Consider the following 27,822-nt stretch of genomic DNA (forward strand, 5'->3'; position numbering starts at 1 on the left):
GGAAAGAACTCCAACAAAACCCCTGTCGCGTCTCACCGTACAAGCTAATGTGTCATTATCTTCTGCCCACAAAGCAAAAAAACTGTTAAAAGCAAAACCGTACAAACCCACCCCTGCCCAGCATTTAAGACCTGAAAGTTTCGCTAGGGTTCGGTATTTTAACTAGTTGCTTCAGTCAGTTCATGATGGGTATGCTAACCCAGAACATTCATTTTATAGTGATGAAGCATGGCTACACTTGAGTGGCTATGTAAATAGTCAAAACAATCGCTACTGGTGTGCAGAAAATCCCCACCAGCTGCAGGTCCGTCCACTTCATGATGTAAAGATAGGAGTTTGGTGCGCAATAAGTGCTCACAGAATTATAGGGCCTATACTTTTTCGTGAAACAATAAATGCTGATCGATATACAGACTTTATTCTTAGATGATACTTTCAAGAGCTGATGGAAGAAAAAAGGAGTAATGGTTACTTTATGCAAGATAATGAAACGGCACACACTACTGATCGGTCTATGGAGGTAATTCAAAAACAATAAAGGCGATCTTTAATCCACCTATTCAATACATTAATTTCCACTTATAGTGGTTACATTAACATACTATTAGTTAAATGGGACATGTTACACCCTCAACTCAGGTCATCTTCAGCCTAAAAACAATCTTCAAGCGTACACCTTAAATTAATATCGAAGCTAAAAGTTTAGCCAGTTACTAAAATTCAGTATATAAAAATGTGAGAAATGATACATTATACAAACATATTGATGGAAACACTGTCAATGATTAAACCATGAAAATATTTTGTCAGAGACTAAAACTTATTCTGTTACAAAATTTCTAATTAAAACGCTTCATTAAAAAATTTTTTAGTGGATAAACAGTGTGACAATGATATAATGCCAACGACATGAGGGCGTGAAAAACAAGCACTAAAATGAATGTCATAAAAACAACATCTTCAAGGCTGCTGATGAAATCATGAGCATAATGTGAAACTGAAGCATCAGTTGAATTATTGCAGAAGGGGCCTTTAGCACTGGTAGGCAATAAAATTGACTGAGACCATGTCAGGAAGTGTCAGTAGATATTGGAAAACGTTGTCTGTAAGAGAAGGAAAGGAAAGATTAAGAAGTTGAATGCAAGGCGAGAATTCTGTTTACGATGTTAGGAACAGATGAGGACTTACATGTTTGTTGGAATCTGTTATTTGTTATCTACTGTTGCGTTGGTAGCCGCCCTTCTGTTGGCTCTGAGTCTCGTGTTGTAACTGTGCTGCAGAGGCAATAGCGAACTCGGAGGGGAAGGAATAGGGGAGCATGGAAGGAAGGAGAGGATGGGTGGAGTCAACTGTGATGAGGCTGACAAAGGGGTGGAGTTATCTGTGTTGCTGGAAGTAGCCTAATATCCGTAGGTATGGGTGGAGCACTAGAGTATGTAGAATTAAATATATTAGGTATCCTAAATTTATTTGAATTAACTGTCTATTAATTTCGGCGTTAATTCATGTAACATGCTTTCTCTGTCCGTGATGTCATTAAGATTCTGTTCCTTATTATAGGTCTGGTCTAAATAGATATACAGTATAAACTTTCTAATTCGTTCAACATTCTACCTTTTTCTATGTTTCTAATTATCGCTAGGCCTTTCTCTATGGATTTGAATCGGTGACCAGTTTCCCTCATATGCAAGCTCATCGCTGAGTATTTTCTATGTTTTTCCGCGTTAACATGTTCCGTGTATCTTGTCGTAAAACTTCTGCCAGTCTGTCCAACATATTGTAAAGGTTATGGCGTCCGCCATGCCAACTCGCTACGCGCCGGGGGGCGTCATCGTATCAGACTCACCCCCGTTACGCTCGAGCGCGCCAATCACGAGCAACACTTGGTGCTAGGCCGGCCCTCTCACCTCCGTCCGCGGTCCCATAGCAGAGGACGAAGGAAATTACTCGACTATTAATCTGGAGTCTTCTATCTCACAAAGTTCCTGGATACATCTAGCATCCGGACTGTTCTGGAAGGCCCAGAGCAGGTATATAAGGAGAGGAGTAACTTGGAGTGACAGTCAGTGAGAGTTAGTGAGTAAGTGAGAGTGAGATTGAGTTCGCACAGTCAGTGATGGCCTGGGAAAGTGCAGCCTGATGGAGTATCTGCCTGTTGGAGCCGAGGACTCGTTCCTGTTTCCTTGACGTTGCGTGTGTAAGTCTCTTGGGCCGGCTGCTGGAGGAGAACCTGGAGTGTTCTGGAGCAGCGCAAAGGGAACACTGGGTGCCGACGTGTGCGGACTGCGAACGGGGTTCGACGGATTGAGTGAACAGCAGATACTATCTGACCTGTGAGACTGACGTGTAGGCTGTGGACCGTGACAGCGCTAACGAGTGTGACTGAGTGGCTGAGTGAGTGTAGTGTAAATAATCGATGACTCCGTGTGTGTCATTGTAGATGGAACAAGAGAAACTAAAAGAGAGAAAGCGCGAACCGTGTAAGTGTGTAACCGTGTACGTGTGCAAGTTGTAAGCTCGGCTATCGTCTGTGTGTGTGTAAATCTGTAACTGTAGTGCTTAGCTAATAAATCTTGAAATAGGACGCTACCAGGTTCTGTACTCATTTATTTACTTATTTACCCTGCCAACACGTTACAACTGGCATCAGAAGTGGGATGGACAAGTGTGATAAACTAGTGGATAAACACTTACGTAAAAACTGGTGTCAAAATCGAGTACCTGGTAGCGTATTTTGTAGTTGACAGAAATTTCTACTAGTGAAATGAATTCCGAACAGCTTCAGATTTTTCTAAGCAAGTTTAGTGAGCTTGAAAACAAAATCTTATCTACCTATGGCAAACTCGTTAATGAACTGAAATCTGAACGCAGTTCTATCCCGGACCAGCTGGAAACAGACTTAAGTGATCGGAAGAGTGAGCAGTTAAAGTCAGAAAACGAAGTGCGCTCTCTCGAAACTGAGGTCGACAATGACGAAGTGCGGGACGACAACGAACTGGACGAGAAGGGGTCCGAAGGGATGCCCGCTGTTGTGGAGCCCAGAGTTCGAGGCCCAGCAGTGAAAGTGAGTGCCCTGCGTGCGTAAACGATGGCTGTGAAGACGAGAATGAATCCTGCTAGCAGCGATGGCGGCTCCACCATCATGAAGTTGGAAACTCCACGGGACGGCGGGATTACTTCCAAGAGAACATGCCAGACCCAGTTCGAGACCGAATCGATGTCCAAGAAGAGTGCCGAATACCCGATCGCCGGACTATGTGTACAACGCAGCCCCCGGCCAAGTTCGACCTAGGAGGAGGTTGTGGGAGTGCTCGACGTACACTGCGGTGTCCACCAACTGAGAGCCACCTACCGAGTCCAGCTGCAGGTAAGGACTCAGCGCACAGATATAACGCCGCGGATAATCGACACCGAGATTGAGCGACTAGGCAACGTGATTGTGGAAGACCCCGAGGTGATGCCAAGTTCGAGGCGGCTGACGCCTGTGTTACACTACGCGGCGCTGAGATCCATCCAGGGAGGACGATCGGCAGGAAAGAGAACTACGAACAGACTCTGACGATGGCCCGTGAGACAGAGGCAGCGACTGCAACAGCATGGCTGGAGGGACCCCTACTAGAAGACAGAGCACCAATGGAACATGAACCGATGACCAATGAACAAGGATGCCACCTGACCACGACACCTGTTCCGGCACGAAGCTGCGTGCCGGTACGAAAATCAAATTCCGCACCCCGGAAGAAAAGGAAATTCAGCAGGGCTGAATCTGGGGCGAGAAAACCAGTCCTGGGCATCACATGAGAGGACTACGAAGGCGCCCAAGCCCTGAAATTAGACACGGGTGTGGACGAAAGGAAAACCACCAAAGTTCCGGCTGCCACGCAAGGACTTACTGAGCGTTATCAACGGGAACGAGGACAGTGTCGGCCGGACCCGGTGGATTTCCCTTGGAAACGTGGTGGCCAACCGAACAAACCATATTGCAGCGTATCGTGGAGCAGCTTTAAGGAGGGAGCAAAGTAATGGTTATGGCGTCCGCCATGCCAACTCGCTACGCGCCGGGGGCGTCATCATATCGGCCCCACCCCCTCACGCTCGAGCAACACTTGGTGCTAGGCCGGCCCTCTCACCTCCGTCCACGGTCCCACAGCAGAGGACGACGGAAATTACTCGACTATTAATCTGGAGTCTTCTATCTCGCGAGGTTCCTGGATACATCTAGCATCCAGACTGTTCTGGAAGGCCCAGAGCAGGTATATAAGGAGAGGAGTAACTTGGAGTGACAGTCAGTGAGAGTTAGTGAGTAAGTGAGAGTGAGATTGAGTTCGCACAGTCAGTGATGGCCTGGGAAAGTGCAGCCTGATGGAGTATCTGCCTGTTGGAGCCGAGGACTCGTTCCTGTTTTCTTGACGTCGCGTGTGTGAGTCTCTTGGGCCGGCTGCTGGAGGAGAACCTGGAGTGTTCTGGAGCAGCGTGAAGGGAACACTGGGTGCCGACGTGGGCGGACTGCGAACGGGGTTCGATGGATTGAGTGAACAGCAGATACTATCCGACCTGCGAGACTGACGTGTAGGCTGTGGACCGCGAGAGCGCTAACGAGTGTGACTGAGTGGCTGAGTGAGTGTAGTGTAAATAATCGATGACCGTGTGTGTGTGTCATTGTACATGGAACAAGAGAAACCAAGAGAATAAGGCGAACCGTGTAAGTGTGCAACTGTGTACGTGTGTAAGTTGTAAGCTCGGCTATCGTCTGTGTGTTTGTAAATCTGTAATCTGTAGTTAATAAATCTTAGAAATAGGACGCTACCAGGTTCTGTACTTATTTATTTACTTACCCCGCCAACACGTTACAATATGAAAAATTACACTGTGTACACTTGAGTCTGTATATTCCTGATCCCAAATAACGATTTCTGTCATGATTAACTTTTTTATGATTAAAGAATATGGATTGGTTAGTATTAGTAGTTCTAAAAGCTATATTAAAATCATGTTTCTTGAATACATTAATAATCTGCTGTATAGCTGGATTATTAAAAGCAAATGTAGCATACTCAGTTTTTTTTGTTCTTTCTGGCATCAGATTCGTGGATAACTTGATCTTAATTTCATTGATCAATTTATTGATCATTTCTATTTTGAAAGCATTCTGTTTAGCCAGATGCCTAATATAATTCAATTCCTTCTTCAAATTATTCGGAGACAGAGGGATTCTAAGTGTTTTGTAAATTAGACCGTGAAAAGATGCTTGTTTATGTGAATTCGGGTGTAATGAAAAATTGTTTATAGTTGTAGATGATTGTATCGGTTTTCTACATATTTGGAAATCAAAAGTGTTATCCTTACGTGTTACAGTTACATCTAGAAAATTCAATGAGCTATCAACGTCCTCTTTTGTGAATATCAAATTAGGTTCGATTTCATTTAACTTGTTTAAGATTTCTTGACTATTAGTGACATCTTTGTTTATAATTATGAATGTATCATCTACATATCTCAACCATAAATCAATTCCTACAATTTTTGCTAATATTTCATTGTGTTCGATTGAATCCACAAATATGTCGGCAAGGATGCCCGATATTGGGTCACCCATTGCTAATCCATTCTGTTCATAAATTTTATTGTTAAATGAGAAGTAATTATTGTCTAATACGAAATTTAATAATCTAGTGAATTCTTCTACTTCCATTTTACTAAGATTACTGTGTTTACAAATGGTATCAAAAATAATACGAACAGCTTTTTCTGTCGGAATATTCGGGAACATATTCATTACATCATACGAGCACATCGTCTGGTTTGGACGCACGCCAAATTTAATCAAAAGGTCACATAAGTCAATGGAATTTCTTAATGGTTGTTTATTATTAAAAGTGTAATGTTTTTTCAAAAAGTTATGAAAGTATTTGGAGACCTTGTGCATGGGAGAATTTCAGCAATTGATTATCGGACGAATAGGAACACCTTTTTTTATGTATTTTGGGAAAAGCTCTAGTTTCTGGGAGCCTAGGATTCATATTGACAAGTTTTAGTTCTTCTTGTTCAGTAAAAAGATATTGGATCTTTTAAGTAAGGCCTTTAAGTTACGTTGAACTTTAGCTAACGGATCTTTAGTGACTACTGTGTATTTGTTATTATCAAAAAATCTTCAGTTTTTCTTATATGTATCCTTATCCATTAAAACGACTGCGCCCCCTTGTCAGCCTTGGTTACTACAATATTGTTATCTTCAATTTTTTATTTCATGTTTTTTATTGTTTTCTGTCGTTTAGGATCAAAATTGGTATAAATTTCTTTAAACAAAGATGAAGTATTGAAGCTTCCACCTAATCAATACATATATTTATATATTATTGTTCTACAGGTCCGGTTTCAACCTTGTGAAGGTCATTTCTATTTATAGATTATTTATAGATTATGATAAATTTCTTTAGCTAATTTGGGTATTCTTTTCCTTAATTCCAATCTTACTTCATCTTGTAAATCGCGTGGGAGTTTTGATATGTTTGCTTCCGCTTCTGCTACAGTGTTTATTAGGCCAATTGTGTTTTGGACCCCTTTTAAGTAGTTCATTCTCTCCTTCCGTAAATTGTACCTTGGTCAAATTAACTACAGTAGGAGTAACAGCGTCCGATGGGCCTTTAATTTGTTCTTGCATCGTTTGTTTACTGTGACATATTTGTGTCCCTACCAAATGATTCAATTTCTTATTCAATGTATCTTGTTTCTTACTAAGTGTGAACGTTAGTTTGAGTTCCATGTGTTGATGAAATGACTGCCATTCTAATAGGGCAAAATCCTGTGTCACCACTAAGTGAACATTACATAATTGCAAGTTCAATTTGGATTTTTTCCTGTAATATGCCTTGATTTCATTTTTAAGTCATAATTCATTTACCTTACTTTGGGTTACATTATGGCTTGGGCTGCTTATGTTCTTACGTTGTGTTGATTTAAGAAAACCTAATTTGATATTCACAAAAGAGGACGAAGTTGATAACTCATTGAATTTTCTAGATGTAACTGTTACACGTAAGGATAACACTTTTGATTTCCAAATATTTAGAAAACCGATATAATCATCTACAACTATAAACAATTTTTCATTACACCTGAATTCACATAAACAAGCATCTTTTCACAGTCTAATTTACAGAGCACTTAGAATCCCCCTATCTCCCAAGAATTTGAAGAAAGAGTTGAATTATATTAGGCACCTGGCTAAACAGAATGGTTTCAAAATAGAAATGATCAATAAATTGATCAATAATATTAAGATTAAGTTATCCACGAAGCTGATGCCAGTAAAAACAAAAACAAAAAAAACTGAGTATGCTACATTTACTTTTAATAATCCAGCTATACACCAGATTACTAATGTATTGAAGAAACATAATTTTAAATATAGCTTTTAGAACCACTAATACTAACTAATCCATATTCTTTAATCATAAAAAAGTTAGTCATGACAAATATTTATTTGGGATCAGGAGTATACAGACTCAAGTGTACACAGTGGAATTTTTCATATGTTGGACAGACTGGCAGAAGTTTTACGACAAGATACATGGAACATGTTAACGCAGAAAAACATAGAAAATACTCAGCGATGAGCTTGCATATGAGGGAAACTGGTCACCGATTCAAATCCATAGAGAAAGGCCTAGCGATAATTAGAAACATAGAAAAAGGTAGAATGTTGAACGAATTAGAAAGTTTATACTGTATATCTATTTAGACCAGACCTATAATAAGGAACAGAATCTTAATGACATCACGGACAGAGAAAGCATGTTACATGAATTAACGCCGAAATTAATAGACAGTTAATTCAAATAAATTTAGGATACCTAATATATTTAATTCTACATATTCTAGTGCTCCACCCATACCTACGGATATTAGGCCTACTTCCAGCAAAACAGATAACTCCACCCCTTTGTCAGCCTCATCACAGTTGACTCTACCCATCCTCTCCTCTCTTCCACGCTCCCCTATTCCTTCCCTTCCGAGTTCGCTATTGCCTCTGCAGCACAGTTATATCACGAAACCCAGAGCCAACAGAAGGGCGGCTACCAACGTAACAGTAGATAGCAAATAACAGCTTTCAACAAACATGTAAGTCCTCATCTGTTCCTAACATCATAAACAGAATTCTTGCCTTGCGTTCAACTTCTTAATCTTTCCTTTCCTTCTCTTACAGAGAACGTTTTCCAATATCTACTGATACTTCCTGACACGGTCTCAGTCAATTTTATTGCCTACCGGTGCTAAGGGCCCCTTCTGCAATAATTCAACTGATGCTTCAGTTTCACATGATGCTCATGATTTCATCAGCAGCCTTGAAGATGATGTTTTTATGACATTCATTTTAGTGCTTGTTTTTCACGCCCTCATGTCGTTGGCATTATATCATTGTCACACTGTTTTTGTTGTTGTTTGTTGCTTGTTGTTTAAAGGGGCCTAACATCGAAGGTCATCAGCCACACTGTTTTCCCACTAAATTTTTTTTTATTTTTTTATGAACCGTTTTAATTAGAAATTTTGTAACAGAATAAGTTTTAGTCTCTGACAAAATATTTTCATAGTTTAATCATTGACAGTGTTTCCATCAACATGTTTGTCCACCCCTTTGTCAGCCTCATCACAGTTGACTCTACCCATCCTCTCCTCTCTTCCACGCTCCCCTATTCCTTCCCTTCCGAGTTCGCTATTGCCTCTGCAGCACAGTTATATCACGAAACCCAGAGCCAACAGAAGGGCGGCTACCAACGTAACAGTAGATAGCAAATAACAGCTTTCAACAAACATGTAAGTCCTCATCTGTTCCTAACATCATAAACAGAATTCTTGCCTTGCGTTCAACTTCTTAATCTTTCCTTTCCTTCTCTTACAGAGAACGTTTTCCAATATCTACTGATACTTCCTGACACGGTCTCAGTCAATTTTATTGCCTACCGGTGCTAAGGGCCCCTTCTGCAATAATTCAACTGATGCTTCAGTTTCACATGATGCTCATGATTTCATCAGCAGCCTTGAAGATGATGTTTTTATGACATTCATTTTAGTGCTTGTTTTTCACGCCCTCATGTCGTTGGCATTATATCATTGTCACACTGTTTTTGTTGTTGTTTGTTGCTTGTTGTTTAAAGGGGCCTAACATCGAAGGTCATCAGCCACACTGTTTTCCCACTAAATTTTTTTTTATTTTTTTATGAACCGTTTTAATTAGAAATTTTGTAACAGAATAAGTTTTAGTCTCTGACAAAATATTTTCATAGTTTAATCATTGACAGTGTTTCCATCAACATGTTTGTCACATTTTTATATCCTGAATTTTAGTAACTGGCTAAACTTTTAGCTTCGATATTAAATAAGGTGTACTCTTGAAGATTGTTTTTAGGCTGAAGATGCCCTGAATTGAGGGCGAAACATGTCCCATTTAACTGATAGTACGTTTATGTAACCGCTATAACTGGAAATTAATGTACTGAATAGGTGGATTAAAGATCGCCTTTATTGTTTTTGAACTATAAATTTTCAATACAGACCAAAGATGAGATTTATAACATGTACTATGGAGGTAACAGAGGAAGTTTTCGAAGATCGTGTTGTTAATTATCCCCCCTAGATCTCCTGATTTAAATCCTTGTGATTATTACCTGTGGGGGAAGCTGAAGGGAAAAGTGTATGTGAACAACCCTCACACAAGACAAAAACTACTAGAGAACATTACCGAGCACGATAGCTGCAGTCGCTTAAGTGCAGCCAGCATACAGCATTCGGGAGATAGTGGGTTCGAACCCAACTGTCGGCAGCCCTGAAGGTGGTTTTCCGTGGTTTCCCATTTTCACACCAGGCAAATGCTGGGACTGTACCTTAATTAAGGCCATGGCCGCTTCTCTCCCACTCCTAGCCATTTCCTATCCCATCGTCACTGTAAGACCTATCTGTGTCGGTGTGACATAAAGCCAATTGTATATTTTAAAAAAACACAGAACATTACACAAGTTATTTTGAACATCACACGGGCTGAGATTCGCCGAGCGTCCGCACACAAAAAAAACCAACAACAAAACCACAGAACATTACACAAGTTATTTCGAACATCACACGGGCTGAGATTCGCCGAGCGTCCGCACACTAGAAATGGATTTCTATAAATGTGAATTGCCGCGAGTAGTGGGGATGAAAAGCGTGCATTATAACGGCTAGCAATGGAGTGTCATTGTGCCAGCCGTGCCATGCTCTGAGTGGTGCTGCAGAGTGAGCCAAAAAAATAAGACCGTGTACAATCTATATAATATGTATCATGCATGAGCTGGCTAAACTGGTAATCACTTCAAGATTTATTACTAATAATGTATTCTTATAAAAATTATAAGCCTTCAAACTTATGAGATAGAGTTATATATGGCACCCAATCCACAGCAATTCTCTGAAAATCAGGTGCATTGAACTTTCATTATATGATACTAAGATACTAGAAGACATCCAAGTTTGAAAATTAGTTCCTAATGATGATGGTATATATCACCTGGTAATACTGAAAAAATATACTGAAGAAAAAAGAAACAAAAAAAAAAAATGTAACATCCTCAACTAATGTATTCAGTGGCACCAGGGTATAATATGTACATACTGAGGGGCTGTTGTGCGAGTGATTCATTTGTCACGGACATCGGCGATCAGATGGTGTTCAGGAGGCCTGTCCATTCGCACTCTCTTTTGACTCTGCAGGCAGTAACTGAGCTGAGGTTAGATGTGTACAGTATTTGCAACATTCATTCTAGGGTACAACTGGGCCCTGACGACGAGTACATGCTCTTGTTGAACAACTGAAGTCATTTGAATGGGGTCGCATTGTGAATCTGTGAAAAGCTGGATGGATGTATCGATGGATTGCTGCACATGTTGGGCCCACATAGTACAGACAAACATCCAGATCGACGCATTGTGCAAGCAGCGATGATCGAATGAATATTATCCAGGAAAGAAATCCAGTCACATGTTGCACCTGCTGTGTAACCAAGGACCATTGCAAACCGTCTGCTTGCAACAGGATTACGACGACATGCGCCTCTGGCCAGGCTACCACTGACACCACGACACCGCCTAGCACTACTACTCTAGTGTCGTGAGAGTCTACTGGAGAGGGGGCTGAACGGTCAGCGTACTGGCCTTCGGTTCAGAGAGGCCCGGGTTCGATTCCCGGCCCGGTTGAGGATTATAACCTTAATTGGTTAATTCCAGTGGCACGGGGGCTGGGTGTATGTGTTGTCTTCATCATCATTTCATCCTCATCACGACGCGCAGGTCGCCTACAGGCATCAAATAGAAAGACCTGCACCTGGCGAGCCGAACCCGTCATGGGATATCCCGGCACTAAAAGCCATACGACATTTAATTTTCATTTTCACTGGAGAGGGAATGGCGCTCGGTTGTCTTCAGTGAGAGAGTAGGTTCTGCCTGTAATGCACGTGATGGACGTACACGTGTACAGCATAGACCTGGTCAGCGGCCTATTCCAGAGTGCATTCGCCCACGACATCCAGGTCCCACCCCAGGCTTCGTGGTGGGGAGCATCAGTTACAACTTGCAGTCACAGATGGTGTTTCTGCAAGGTAACATAACCAGTGCCCGCGACACTGCACAGGTTGTTGTCCCCGTGCTACTGATATCTCTTCATCAGGAAGGTGATATGCTTTTTCAGGAGGACAAGCTCATCCACATACAGCTGCTGTGATGCAACGTGCTTTACATGGTGTAAAATAACTGCCCTGGCCAGCAAGATCACCGGATCTCTCACCAAGTGAACACAGATGGGACAAGATGAAGTGGGAACTTCAGCGTTCTCCAGAGCCTGCAAGAACCACTGCCGAATTGCATCAAAAGGTGCAAGATGCTTGGGGCAATCTATCGCAGTATGCCATTCAGCACCTTTATGATCGTCTTTATGCGTGAATACATGCCTGCACTGCCGCCAGAGAGGGGTACACTGTGTACTGATGCGACTGTTTGGGCACCCTTTACTGTGACGAGTGTTTCACTTCATCTGAATTTGTAATTATGTACTCCTACAATGATGTACTACCTGTCACATCGCTTGTGAATAAAATTACCAGTTGCAATTCAACCGCCGAGGTGTACAGATGTAAAGTTCTGATAGCAAGTAAACAGTGCGTGCATGTGAAATACAAGAATGGGAGTATCTACTGAACAGTGCAGGTGCGCTATAGGAAGGTGGCATTGCAAGATAAAAATCAAATACATCCAAGATGTCAAGAACCGGGCGAGTTGGCCGTGCAGTTAGAGGCATGCGGCTGTGACCTTGCATCTGGGAGATAGTGGGTTCGAATCCCACTGTCGGCAGCCCAGAAGGTGGTTTTCTGTGGTTTCCCATTTTCACACCAAGCAAATGCTGGGGCTGTACCTTAATTAAGGCCACAGCCGCTTCCTTCCAACTCCCGGACCTTTCCCATCCCATCGTCGCCATAAGACCTATCTGCGTCGGTGCGACGTCAAGCCATTAGCAGAAAAGTTGTAAAGAGTCCCCTTAACATAGCGCAAATGGTGTTGACTGCATTGGTTGTTATGGTTATGCTAGTGATTGGTGGTGTTGAAATGAACCCCGGCCCTGGACTATCTTGGGAGGTCACCGAAATGCTTAACCCAATCACTGCCAAACCCGTATATATACGTTTTTGAATGCCGTGCCACGTCCGCCAAACCCGTATATATACGTTTTGGTGCAGTGTGTACTTCACCGATCTCACAAATGAACGCGATATAGTGTCATGCTTTGAGATTCCATGGAAATGCTCAAAGAACTTCTGTACTGCAGATATACCACTCTATTTCGTGTGTTTTGAAAGCGATCTAGTGTTATTATTTTCATCTTCGTTGGAGTGGAACATCTTTCCCGCTTACGTGCAGCCATCATGGCGTCTTGAAGTATACATTCATCTCTTGTCGACGAAGAAATTGAATGTTTCCTCATAAATCGTGTTTCTGGAGAGCTATATTTTGATAATGAAGATGGAGAATATCTAAGTGGCGACATTGAACTACAAGAAAGTGCGAGACAAAGTAGTAATGATGAGTCTCATGCGGAATTGTCACCCCTTCTTCAGATAAATTATTTTTTCCCCAAATGTAAATGATTTTGATATTACCAGTTCTTGGATCAAGAATTTTGTATTGTATTTCAGTAAGAGTATCACTGAGAGGAGTGGCCGCGCGTATTAACCTGCTACGGCTATGGAGTCAAGCTCTCCACTCGGCAGACGAGTGGGTTCGAACCTCACTGTCAGCTGTCCTGAGAATTTCTTTCTTTTCTTTGTGGTTTCCCTTTCGTACCCCCAAGCAAGTGGCGGGAAAGTTCCTATTCATAGGCCACAGCCGATTCCTTCCACTCCTGTACCCAGTTTCATTCACCATCATTCATTTCATATTTATTACCTCCTCAACTGAGGTTTGCGTTGGGAAGGGCATCCGGTCATAAAATATGGTGTAAAATATAATCTCACTTCATCCCCGACATCGTATTGGGCTGCAGTTCTAAGGGGACGATATGGATTCCATTAATAGTAACAGTAAATATGTATCTGTCAAAGTGCTTCTTCCTTTTAAAAAAACCGGCCCACAGGGCTTGGCAGGTCATCAAAACTCGGCAGTGAAAAGGTTAAAGGACGTAATTAAAGATGCGTGTCAAGCGGACAATACCAGACAAATGATGAAGATGTTGATTCCCATAGGGAAGCTGAAATATTTGTTCCGAATGACTAATTTATAATACCATACCATAATAGCATCTGATGGCCAGGCAGGCATCAATTTTTGAAAATGAGACCAAGTCTCTCATAGTGCATTCGCATTGCCGATGGCTCCAAGTAGCCTACGCAGTGGCCTCCACAGTATGCACTAGCCATGCGTCTTGGTAGGTGTGCTATTTACCAACTGATGAGCCGAACTTAGCACACTGGGGCGAAACGCTGACAACCAAGAATGAGTTAGCTGGAAAATTTATAATGTCCAATAAAGGACCAACTATATTGGTATTATTAACTAGCAAGATACCCGTGCTTCGCTACGGTATTATACTGAAATTTATAATTGAATGCTTATTGTTTTAGATATATAATCCGCCTAAATTCGCGGTCTGACTCGTTTTCTGCGAGAACCCACCAAAATTTCCGATCTGACTCGTTTTCTATTAGATTACGGCATGTTTCCTCCCATTTTTCAATCTTCTTTTCCAGCAATCGATTTCGTACTTCCCGGGCTAGGCTCAGGTATTCTTCCCGGTCAGTTGGGTCCGTAAATCTTTGCCATCTTTTCCTATAATCATTTTTAATATGGATAAAATCCTTCAGGAGATCCGGCGTGGTGTCATATTGGGTGCCGAGAAGGCACTGAACCCGCGGCCGGACTGCATTCTTAGTCATTACCCGTCCAGGAGCCGTTTCCAGCGCGGTCCGCACATTTGACGACGGTCCGGAACATTATTATTATTATTATTATTATTATTATTATTATTATTATGTGTTGCTGGAATGGATGATGACAGGAAAACCGGAGTATCCGGAGAAAAACCTGTCCCGCCTCCGTTTTGTCCAGCACGAATGTCACATGGAGTGAACGGGATTTGAACCACGGAACCCAGATGTGAGAGGCAGGCGCGCTGCCGAGGATCCTTATAAGTACATTAAGAACAGTAAAATAAATTGGTCTCACCTCCTTCTACACCCCACCGCCGTTAAGTTTATTTACCGGCACCCCCCCCCCCCCCGCAAAAAAATTAAAAGAAGGCTTGTTTCTTATGTTTAAAGAAGATTTCAAACACCAATGTTCACGTCTATTACCTTCAGTTTTGAGATATAAGTATCCCCATAAAAATAATTTACTTTTTTCACTTCATTTCACACTACTCCCCCCCCCCCCCTAAGTGAATTTTCCCGCAAAAAATACTTGTTTCTTTAATAGTAAAGGATCTTCTAAATACCAATTTTCACGACTCTAACTTCTTCAGTTTTTGATTTATGTGTCCTCATGAAAGGAATTCAACTCCTTTACACTCCCGCCCTCCAAGATGGTTTCCCCCCAAAACGCGTTTTTCTTTGTTTTTAAAGGAGATCCAAATACGAATTTTCACGTCTGTAACAACTTTAGTTTTTATTAGATGTATGTATTCTCATTCAATTAATTCAATTAATTTTTTGAATTCTTTCACCCCCCCCCCCCCTTCATTGGATTTTCCGAGAATACGTGTTTCTTTATTTTTAAAGCAGATTGCAAATATCAAATTTCACGTCTGTAACATCTTCATTTTTGAGATATCAGTAGCCTAATTAAAAGAATTCAACACCATTTTCAGTCACTTTTACCCCCCCCCCCCTCCACCCAAGTGGTATTTCCGAAAGCTAAAAATACACGTTTCTTTATGTTTAATAGAGATAAAAAACCATTTTTCACTTCTGTAACATGTTAAGTTTTTGAGATAAACTGTAAAAATTCTCATTTTAAAATTTCACCCCTTTTGAGTTCCCCTTAAGTGGAGTTTCCAAACACAAATCACCTATGTTTCTTTAGATTTACAGGAGATTACAAACACCCACTTTTTACGTCTGTAACATTTAACGTTTCCAAGATATTCTGTAGATATAGTCTTTCAAAAATTCACCCAATTTGTCACTCCTGTTTAACCGCCATTAATTGGATTTTCCAAAACTAAAAAATACGTGTTTCTTTATTTTTAAAGGAGATCCCATACACAAATTTTCAGTTCTGTAATATCTTTCGTTTCTGAGATATATGTATCCTCATTAAAGGCATTCAACCCATTTTTCACCCTTTTACACCCCTCCTATTGGGATTTACAGGAAACAAAAAATACGTTTTCCTTTATTTTTAGAGGACATTCTAACTACCAATTTTTACATCTGTAAATTTTAAAGTTTTAAGATGTATACACACTCATTTTAAAAAATTTACCCACCCCCTTTTTACCCCCCAATATTTGGATTTTCCAAAAACGAAAAAGTACGTGTGTTTATTTATTTTTAAAGGAGATTCTAAATACCAATTTTCACATATATAACCTTTAAACATTTTGAGATAGATACACTCATTTTAAAATATTACTCCCTTTTCACCCCCCCCCCCTAAATTGGATTTTCCAGAAACAAAAAAAGTACGTGTTTCTTTATTTTTAACGGAGATCCCAAACACCAATTTTCAGGTCTGTAATATCTTCAGTTTCTGATATATAAGTAGCCTCATTAAAGGCATTCAACCACTTTTTAGCCCCTTTTCACTCCTCCTATTGCGATTTTCCGAAAACAAAAAAATACGTGTTCCTTTATTTTTAATGAAGGTTCTAAATACCAATTTTTACATCTGCAAACTTTAAAGGTTTGGAGATATAGATTCACTCATTTTAAAAATTCACCCCCTTTTCACCCTCCCATTAATTGGATTTTCCAAAAACAAAAAAATACGTGTTTCTTTATTTTTAAAAGAGGTCAAAAGTACCAATTTTCAGGTCTGTAATATCTTCAGTTTCTGAGATATAGGTACCGGTATCCTGATTAAAGGCATTCAACCCATTTTTCCCCATTTTCACCCTTTTTCACCCCTCCTATTGGGATTTTCTGAAAACAAAAAAATACGTGTTTCCTTATTTTTAAAGAAGATTCTAAATACCAATTTTTACATCTGTAAACTTTTAAAGTTTTGAGATATAGAGCAACTCATTTTAAAATTTCACCCCCGTTTTCACCCCCTTATCGAAGGAATATCCAAAAATCCTCTCTTAGCGAGCACCTACGTCATAATATGAATATATCCCCAAAATTTCTTCTCTTTATGTCCAGTAGTTTAAGCTCGGCGATGATGAATCAGTCAGTCAGTCAGGACAAGCTACTTTATATATATATATATATATATAGAGATAAAAGAGAAATGTTATTAGACCAGAGCAAGGAGCTTAAGGACATGAAGAGCTGCATACAAGCAGAGTTAAAACGACATAAAGGTGAGCCTGAACCAAAATAAGTCTAACCTGGAGGAAATTACAAATCGAATAATGAATTCACAAGAAAGGGTAATGAGACTTGAAATGAAGGAGCTATCATGAGATAGGGAGGATAGGAAGAGAAATGTAGTAAAATATGGCTTGGAAGATTCTAATACAGAGAACTTTTAATGAGATTATAAACAAGTGACATTGCTGATCAGGGAAAAGGTTAAGGTAGACTGTAGTGAAAGTGATATTGACAAAGCATTTAGAATAGGAAAATGCACGTGAAGGAGACCTGTAAAAGTGTGTATGGCACTGAGTTCTGGAAAATGTGAAGAACCTGAAAGGAATTAAAATATGGATCAGAAAAGAACTGGGTTCGGAAGTGATAGAAGACATAAGAATGCTACGTCATCACTTATACAGAGTACGCAATTCATGTCTCCAAGCCTTCATTCGTGGTTATAAACTTATGGTTAGAGGAGATTCGTGGAGCAAATCATAGTCAGCCAAACAGCTGAAGGATATGGAAGAACGTTCTGATGTCCCAGCAGTGAGTAGCAAGGTCAACTCCAAGAAGAGGAAAATATTGGTTGATGACCTGCCAGAAACAGCTCAGCAACCAGGAAGAGATGGTATTAGCATATGTGGAGAGCCGACCTTGCCCCGCCAGCAGTCCAGAACTGTGGAAACAGATGAACAAGCAGCCTGCCAGATGGACGACAATACAGCAAGGAAAGAAGCTAATAGACGTAAAGTACCATTAAAATTGAAAAATTTGTGGGATAAAAAGCGGACAAGGAGTGAAAGGAGAGACAGGGATACAGAGTTCAAAAATAATGAAGGTGTTCATTAATCCACCTATTCAACACTTTATTTCCACTTATAGTGGTTACATAAACACATTAATGGTAACACATATTTGGGACATGTTTCGCCCTCAATTTAGGGCACTTCAGCTTAAAATAATCTTCAAAACTACACGTAATATTACAAATAGAAGCTAAAAGATTAGCTAGTTATTAAAATTTGGTATATATAATGTGAATATTGATACATTTTTAGAAACATGTTAATGGAACACTGTCAATGATCATACTAATACTATCTTGTCAGAGACTAAAACTTCTTCCGTTAAAAATATGTAGTTCTAATTAAAATTGTTTTTGGATTACCAATGTGATAATACGTAATGCCAACGGAATAAGGGCATAAATATAAGCACAAAAATGTATGTCATATATACAATACGTTCAAGGCCGCTGCTAAAGACGTAAGTATGAAGGTGGAAGGGAGGAGAGGATGGGTTGAGTTAACTGTGACGAGGCTGACGAAGGAGCAGAGTTATCAATTTCCACATTCCCCCATTCCTTCCCCTCCGAGTTCACTACCGTCTCTGCAGCACAGTTACAATACGAGACTCAGAGCCAACACAACGGCAGATAACTAGCAACAACTTTCAACAAACACAACAAACATTATTCCAGAATCTACCAACATTTCTCGACAAAGGTCTCTAACAATACTTCCATTCTGTACAACGGACCACTTCTTCTACAACACTTCTACTGATGCTTCAGTTTCGCCTTTATGTATATCTACCTTTGAATGTTTTAATACCTTCACGCTTACGACTTTAGCAGCGGCCTTGAACATATTGTATATATGACATACGTTTTTGTGCTTATGTTTATTCCTTCACTTCACTGGCATTACGTATTATCACACTGGTAATCCACAAACAATTGCATTTGAACCATTTTAATTAGAACTACGTATTTTTAATGGAAGAAGTTTTAGTCTATGACAAAATAGTTTTAGTATGATCATTGACAGTGTTCCATTAACATGTTTAAAAAAAAGTATCAATATTCACATTATATATACCAAATTTTAATAACTAGCTAATCTTTTACCTTCTATTTGTAATATTATATGTACTTTTGAAGATTATTTTAGGCTGGAGATGCCCTAAATTGAGTGCAAAACATGTCCCAAATATGTGTTACCGGTACTGTGTTTATGTAACCACTATAAGTGGAAATAAAGTATTGAACAGGTAGATTAATGAACACCTCCATTACTTTGAACTGTAAATTTTCAATACAGACCAAAAATGAGGTTTATAACATGTAAGGGATACAGAGGATGACATAATTAGCTCCCCAAGTGGAAGTATCATGCAGTTAGAAAGAAAAAGTCACTCTTAGTAAGACAGTGAGTATGGCGGATACGCAGACAAGTAAATAACTGGTATGGAAAATAAACTATGTAAATATAGAGGGTGTATTGAATAAACTGGGAAATGAAGAGATGAAGGAATTAATGAGATCATGGGGATTACAGAGACATGGCTCCCAACTACAGATACTGGGTTATAACAACTGGAGTAAAAGAAAGCAGAAGTAAGCATGTAAGGGTCATTATCCTGGGGGCATATCAGTGTGTGTAAAGGATGCAATAGCGAAAAAGGTGCAACTAGTGGAATCGAGTAATCTTGATTAAGATAATTAAGAGGGAAGAGGGAGAGAAGGAATTAATCACAGGATTTTTTTGCAAAGCAAAATGTCTTTCAAGAACTCATCAAGGAAATAAACGAGATAAAACTAGAGAATGAAGAAGCAGGGGTGATTTTAATGCAACGGTGGGTGAGAAAAATCCAGTGTATGGTACAGAAACAGATGAGATAATAAGAGATGGGGTGGGGAGTCAAGACAAAGAATGTAATAAGAATGGAGAGATGCTATTAGAAATAGGTGCAATAGAGGAATTATACATACTACTGTAAATGGCTGGTGGCCAGGAGATGAGGCAGGGAATTTAACTTATATTGTGGATGCAGGAGGCAGCACAACAGATTTAGTGGTAGCTTTTAGGGAAGCACTGAAGTACATTAAAGACATTAAGGTAAAGAACTGGGCAAAAACTCATCATATCCCTGTTGTTATTTAGTGACAGAGAATTAAAAGAAGAACAAAGGGGAAGCAACAGGCTACAAATGTAGAGGAAGGTAAGGCATAGATGGAAAGATGAATATAGAGACAAATTTAAAGATTATTTCAGGGGAGAAACATTTGAAATCTTGAAGACAGGTATTGAAAACATATTAAAACATAATAACATTGATGAAGCGATCAAAATGGTGAAAGGAACCATAGCAAAATGGCTGTAAGAAAGAAAAGGGAAAAGAATAAAAATTGTTGGTATAACTATGAATGTAAAAGAATGAAGCCATAAGTGATAAGGGCCCTAAAAAGTACAGAAATGAGAGATCACTGGAAGCAAGGGTAAATATTTTTTAGGAATAGAGTACAAAGATACATTAAGTAAAAATTGGGAAAAAAAATGGCAGGCCAAAGAAGTACAATGAACTGTAAAGAAAATGAAACAATAAAGATATGGAACAGAATAAACAAACTTTATGCAGATAATAAGTACAGTAAACAAGTAAGTATAAGTAATAATGAATAGATAGAGCATTTCAAGGGATTATTAGAGGGTCAGGATAAATGGAAACCAAAGGAAAATGAGAATGGCATACTTGGAACCATGGAGAAAGCAATAACCTTATTAGAAATCCAATAACAAGGGAGTTAGAGGCAATGAAAAAAGGGAAGAGGGGAAAATCAGGTGCTATTAGTGGAATAATTTACGAATTTTGGAAAGAGCTAGGCAACAAAAGTTATATGCTGGGAACAATAACAAAAGTATTTAACATAATTTTTGATGGAAGGAAACTTCCAAGATTTTGGCAAGAATGAGTAAAGGCCCGCTCTCATCTAGTAGAATGGAATGGAATTGAACCAAACAGAACTTGTTTTTAACATGTGTTTAAATGGCAGATAGAGATGGCAATCGCCACGAGTTGAATCAAATCGAACCGAACGGAACAGGATTCTCTGCCAAGAATATTTTTCAACTAGCAGAGCTGGGTCTTAACCTTACAATTGACAATAGGCTGAAGATGCCCAAAAACAGGGCGATACATGTACCTATGTAGTGTATACAAATCACTTAGAATTTAATCACCAAAAACTGTGAATTGTATTGAATATGTGGCTACAATAAATTTTATTCTAATAGAATTTTAATTATTGTTATCTTCAATACGGAGCAAACATGAGATTAGTTACTTGTAGCGGAGCGGAATCGAACAGAATTATCAAGATTCGTGCAACTTCGTAGACGGTCGAGTCAAGATCTTTAGGACGACCATTTGGCGGCAAATGTGCATCAGCTTCAGCTGGAAAGTCAGCTGTTTCTTGGATACGGTTGGGAACGTTCTGTTTTGTGATAATTTATTTAACTTATTGTCACTAGACACGGAAAAACCTATCAGTTTAGTTCAAAAATATAATTTCCTCTACTACAAGACCCACAAGCATTACTGCAAGAACATAAAAAATAATGCCTGGGTGGAAATAAGCAAGGCTATCAAAAACCAAACTTATTAGAACATTCAATTTTGTGGTAGATTACTGTAATCTATATATAATTTACTTCATAATTTTTGTTGACCTCATCACAAAATTATGTTATGTTGGAGTCCACATACAGTATATCAGTACGATAATTGACATCACATCTCCCATGGGATGTATCTTTAAGTGTTTATTATATTTACAATGAACAACTTCGTAAGTGGCATTCCCGAGGTTTCAAACTGTCGTATGCGTGTTCCTAAGAAATAGTAGGCTACAGTACACAAAACTGCTCTGCTGTGGACAATAAACACACTTCATGGTCTTTTATTGATGTTATACAGTTGGCCGTGCGGTTAGGGTCGCGTATGTGTGAGTTTTCATTCGGGATATAGCAGGTTCGAAACCCACTGCCGGCAGGCCTGAAGATGGTTTTACGTGGTTTCCCCATTTTCACACCAGGCAAATGCTGGGCCTGTACCTTAATTAAGACCACGGTCCTATTCCTTTCCTATCCCATCGTTGCCATAAAACCTATCTGTGTCAGTGCGATGTAAAGCAAATTGTAAAAAAAAAAATAATAATAATGTTGAGGCTACCTCGATTAATTTTTGCATACTGCCACGGGATGCAATCTACTGCATTAATGTAGTTTTTAAAATGATCATGGACTCCACTGCATCTGAGGTATGGTAGCATTTCCCCCGGTAAAATGAAATTTTCTGTTAAATTTTACTATCTGAAATAGTTGTTGAGATTGCAATACAGTAACAGTGAAGTAGGTCTACCATTGAGACATAGCTTAATAGCGCAATAAACATTCAAATAAGTTTGAATACTCTCCGTTTGGCTCTCTTCTTACTTTCATGCACCCAGAAACTTCTCTGATCTCCCTTATCTTTCTGCCACCTTACACCTTCTATCAGACCGTCCATTGGAAGCCTGAAGTTTCCTGTAGAATCCTGTTCGATTCTGTTCCTCCAGATGTGAGCGGTCTAGTAGAAATTTGTTTTTCTTTTCTTTTTGAGGTGTAAATAAGGACTTAAGGAAAGGAGAAGTTTCAAGAGCAGAGCAGATTTTAAATTTTAAGATACAGTGACTAACTTAATAGGTTTTATTCATTTTATGATTTGAAAATTATTCTGTTTTTAAAGTTTTTACTAAATGACATAGTAAGTGTAAGTGAACAATTTAGACACAAAAGAAATATTTTAACGATTTCAAAGATTTATGTATAATTTGTTTTGTTGATGACTGTATTGTACAAATGTATCAAGACCAAGAATTTAGTTTGATGTTTTGGCACCACTGAAGAAGAACAGTAGCTCTTGAAACATGTACGGTAGATAATTATAATTAAAATGTCAAGTACTAACAAGGCGGAAAAATGTTCCATAGAAATTGAAAATGAGTCAATACGGACAAGATTGAACCAACATGGTTAAAATGATCTATTCTATTCAAATAAAATGACCTTGTCCTTGAGGATGTTGTGTGCTTTTTCCTGGTAGTGTATCAAGAATACTAACCAAAACCAGAAAATTCTCTCTCATGGAATATTTAAAGAGTTGATCAATCGATTGATCGATCAATCAATCAATCAATCAATCAATCAATCAATCAATCAATCAATCAATGACCCCGATCAGCATTTAAGGCTGTCACCCGGATGGCAGCTTCCCTGCCAGTTGTTTACCTAGTCTTTTTCTTAAACGATTTCAAAGAACTTGGAAATTTATTTATATGATGATCTTACCTAGTTCAAAAACTCCATTCCAGTTTATTAGTCTACTAGTGTCATTCCATACCATCCCTCCGTGGAACATACTGTTTTTTTTTTTTCTATTTTGTTTTACGTCGCACCGACACAGATAGGTCTCGTGGCGACGATGGGATAGGAAAGGCCTAGGAAGTGGAAGGAAGCGGCCGTGGCCTTAATTAAGGTACAGCCCCGGCATTTGCCTGGTGTGAAAGTGGAAAACCACGGAAAACCATCTTCAGGGCTGCCGACAGTGGGATTCGAACCCGCTATCTCCCAGATGCAAGCTCACAGCCGCACCCAGTCAAAATTCCTTCTACACAGGATCCCACTGATAACAATCTCCATTCCCTTAATCTAATCCTAAAAACAAAAGGGAATTATCATATTGGTGAAATCACTCTGGAACGGGGTCCACTCAGCCTTGTGATGTCAGCTGAGTAGAGGGGGGTTTGATTCCCTCCTCAGCCATCCTGGAAGTGGTTTTCCGTGGTTTCCCACTTCCCCTCGAGGCAAATGCTGGGATGGTACCTAACTTGAGGCCACGGCCGGTTCCTTCCTTCTTCCTCGTCTATCCCTTCGAATCTTCCCATCCTCCACAAGGCCCACTGTTCAGCATAGCAGGTGAGGCTGCCTGGGCGAGGTACTGGTCAAAATCCCCAGTTGTAACCCCCGACCCAGAGTCTCACACTCCAGGACACTGCCCTTGTGGCGGTAGAGTTGGGATCCCTCGCTGAGTCCGAGGGAAAAACCAACCCTGGTGGATAAACAGATTAAGAAAGAAAGATTATTATTATTATTATTATTATTATTATTATTATTATTATTATTATAATTCGCTGGGGCCATCAAGGACCACATTAAGTCTTGTTGCATTTGACACTGAACTTGGCCTTCTTTAGAGCCAAAATTTCCCTCATTCTTTGTGAGTGGGCCTGCTTACGCTCCTCTGTCTTCTCTTCAGTTGCTCGTCTCGGTTTAGCCCGTTCGTCAATATTTTTTTGCGGAAGAGATCTCTGTTAAGGGCGCCTTCAGCTGAGATATGTAGCATTTGCAGGTCTTCTTTGGTATTTCTAAACCAGGGAATTGTGGTTTTGGGGTTTGAATCAAAAAAGTGAAAGATTTCTTTAGTTAACTTTCTTCCGTCCATTCTTTTCAGATGACCGTAAAATCGTGCCCGTCTTTTTCTGACTGTATTATTATTTATAAATTTCATTTTCCGTATTGACAGACTCAAAGTATAGATAAGAAATGTGTTTTTCCACCATTCAATACACAATTTATTTTAATATATTAAGCTAGTACCGGTTTCGGCCCTTTAACGGCCATCATCAGCTAGTACATGTTTTGTTTAGCCATTAGACAATACACAAGTTGTTATATTAGGCATCCGGATGTCTAATGGGGGATGGAAATGTATATAATAGCATATAATTAAAATATCAGTGGTTAGGGTAAAAAGTTACAAATAGAGTATGAGTATGTAAAACATATTAAAAAAACACACAGGCCACAATATACAACATTTAAAAAAGCTGATGATGGCCGTTAAAGGGCCGAAACCGGTACTAGCTTAATATATTAAAATAAATTGTGTATTGAATGGTGGAAAAACACATTTCTTATCTATACTTTGAGTCTGTCAATACGGAAAATGAAATTTATAAATAATAATACGGAAGCCAACCAGGCAAAACGTAAGGCATTTAAATATCAGAACTTGAAAATTAAACTAATGAACACAACCAAAAGCATTGCCTTTTTGAAGGAATGCCTTTCAAACAACTTAACACCGAAATTTCTCCAGAAATACAATAATAAACACAGACGAACTGCTCAGACACGCAAAACACAAAACAGGACTAATGAAATTTGGTTAAAAGAAGAAATAAAATTCCTATATCGGAAGAAACAACACCTTAATAATGAACTTTACTCAACACACCTGAAAGCATCCCATGAACTCCCACACAGCTATTGGAATTATTTTCAACGAATTTCCAGAGAAAAAATAGAAGACTTAGCCATAAAGAAACAAAACACACTAAACAAAAAACTGGAAACACTGAAACAACAACAAAGTAAACCAAAGTCACTAACCATAATCCAAAACAAAGATCCCTCTCTTCCTAACAAGAATTCCCAACATAAATTCCATCCGTCTATAAAAAATCTTACGCAAACCGTATTTGACGACGTAGAAACGGATATATTGAACAGGGGACCCAAACACAACTGGGGTAATGCATCATCCTACCAGAATATTATAACTACCATTACCGAAACAGAACTTGCTTTACAAAAGATCCCATATGACATACGAGACGAAGTAAGACACGAAATCAGTAGAAAGATTCCGCAATACATCAATAGCATCCACAATAATAACCCAAACACGAATACTACCAATAGATCGAACTTAAACAAACTTAAAAATAAAATAAAACAAAACAATCTACTAGTAACGAAGGCCGACAAAGGCAACACTACGGTCATTATGGATAAAAATGAATACATAGCAAAGACTAAAAAATGTTTCCAAGATAATACTTTTTCCATTAAACGCCGAGATCCAACCAACAACATACAAAGGAATTTAAAAATTTTACTTAAAAACACACATTTTCTTCTCACCGAAACTGAATCTGCTAAACTCATAACAATGAACCCCCAATTACCGACTGCGAAAGCCTACCCAAAAATACATAAAGACGACGTACCTATGAGACCTATTATAAACTATAGAGCCAGTCCAACCTACAAATTATCGCAATTCATCCAAAAATTTTTAAAAAAGCACTATACATTTTTAGCAAACAAAACAATACTAAACTCAATAGATTTCTGCAACAGAACCAAAGAGCTAAAGATCGAACAACACCATACCCTTGCTTCATTTGACATAATAAATATGTACCCTAACATTCCTGTTAAACAAACAATCAAAATAATAGAATCTAACCTAAAAAACAATAGCAACTTGAGCACCTTAGAAATAAACGAATTCATAAACTTACTTGAATTCGCCATAAACAATAACTATTTCAGATTTCACGATACCATTTATCAGCAACAAGGCCTACCTATGGGGTCTCCTGCCTCCGGAATATTAGCAGAAATATATATAGATAACTTAGAACACACGTCAATCAAAGAAATAGATAACATACATTTTTGGTGCAGATTTGTTGACGATGTCTTCGTAGTGTTAGATAATAGATCCACTGACGCACAAACTATACTAGACAAGCTTAACACTCTAGATCCCCAAATTAAATTCACCAAAGAAACCGAAAACAACCGTACACTAAATTACCTAGACTTAACAATAACCAGACACGACAACCACCTATCTTACAAGATCTACAGGAAACCCACACACACCTCAAATACCATAAAAAATGACTCCATTCATCCCAATACACATAAAAGAGCAGCCTATTATAGTATGATTTATAGAGCCTTTAACATCCCAATGACAACAGAAGACCAAAATAATGAATTGAAGTTAATCCACGACATAGCTAAACACAACGGATACAGCAAAGAAATGGTTAACAAAATCATTCACAAAATAAAATCACAACCTAAAACTAAATTAGCAAAAACAGCCAAACCCAAAAAAGACTATGCCCTATTTACCTTCAACAACACCCACATATATACTATAACTAATATTTTCAAGAAGCACAACATTAAAACAGTATTCAAAACCACACACAATAGTACCAACATTATACATAACACTAAAACAGTCAATAATAACAATAAATACAACCAATCAGGTGTTTACCGTATCAAATGTAACAACTGTGACATAAGTTACATAGGACGTACAGGCAGAAACTTCACCATCCGCTACAATGAACATATAAATGCAGTAAAACATAACCATTTCTCATCAATAGGCCAACATGTAGAAGAATCCAAGCATAGCTTCACAAACATCAATAACGACATGACGATACTTAATATAAACTCCAAGGGCCCCCTGCTCAACATAACCGAAGATTTCTACATTTCTTTAGACCAATACGCCAACCCCAATCATAACATTAATGATATTAATGAAAAAACCAGCATCATTTTTGACAAAGCCATTCCGACATTAAAGAATGATTATCTCAAAATAGTAAACACACGCTCTAACAAACCAACGAATCACAAGCCTGACCCCGCCCCTACTTCTCCAACAGCCACTCCTACTTCCCCTCCACCTACATTCCCCTCCACAGCTAATATGAGCCCCAGACGCACTCGCAGCAGAACACAACAAGCCTTCAAACACATCGGCACAAGACCTCCACAACAACCATAGTAAGTACTCTATCCATACACACACTAGGCATTCCTTCATACACACACTACCGGCATACTCACATCACTTTATCTTTACAGACTACAAGAACAAACATAGACGAGAGAGGTGTTACCACCGACCACTTCTAAATACAAGCTCGAGACCTGCTGTTTGCTATATTGAAACCTGCCATAGTATATCACAAGTTGGGATATATAACACAACAAAATTTCATCACGACAAAGGCCCACACCAATAAGACATACACTAGTTTCAAAATGTCCTTGAAGATTACCTTACGCAATATAATCAACATAAC

General features: G+C 39.1%; 1 protein-coding gene across 2 annotated transcripts in view; it reads right to left on the minus strand.

The window, feature by feature from the left end:
- Positions 1 to 27,822, minus strand: part of LOC136864507 (cyclin-L1) — a 531,120-nt gene that overhangs the window by 204,141 nt on the left and 299,157 nt on the right. The gene's annotated exons all lie outside the window — the stretch shown is intronic.

The sequence above is a fragment of the Anabrus simplex genome, chromosome 2 (assembly GCF_040414725.1).
Source record: "Anabrus simplex isolate iqAnaSimp1 chromosome 2, ASM4041472v1, whole genome shotgun sequence".
NCBI lineage: Eukaryota > Metazoa > Arthropoda > Insecta > Orthoptera > Tettigoniidae > Anabrus > Anabrus simplex.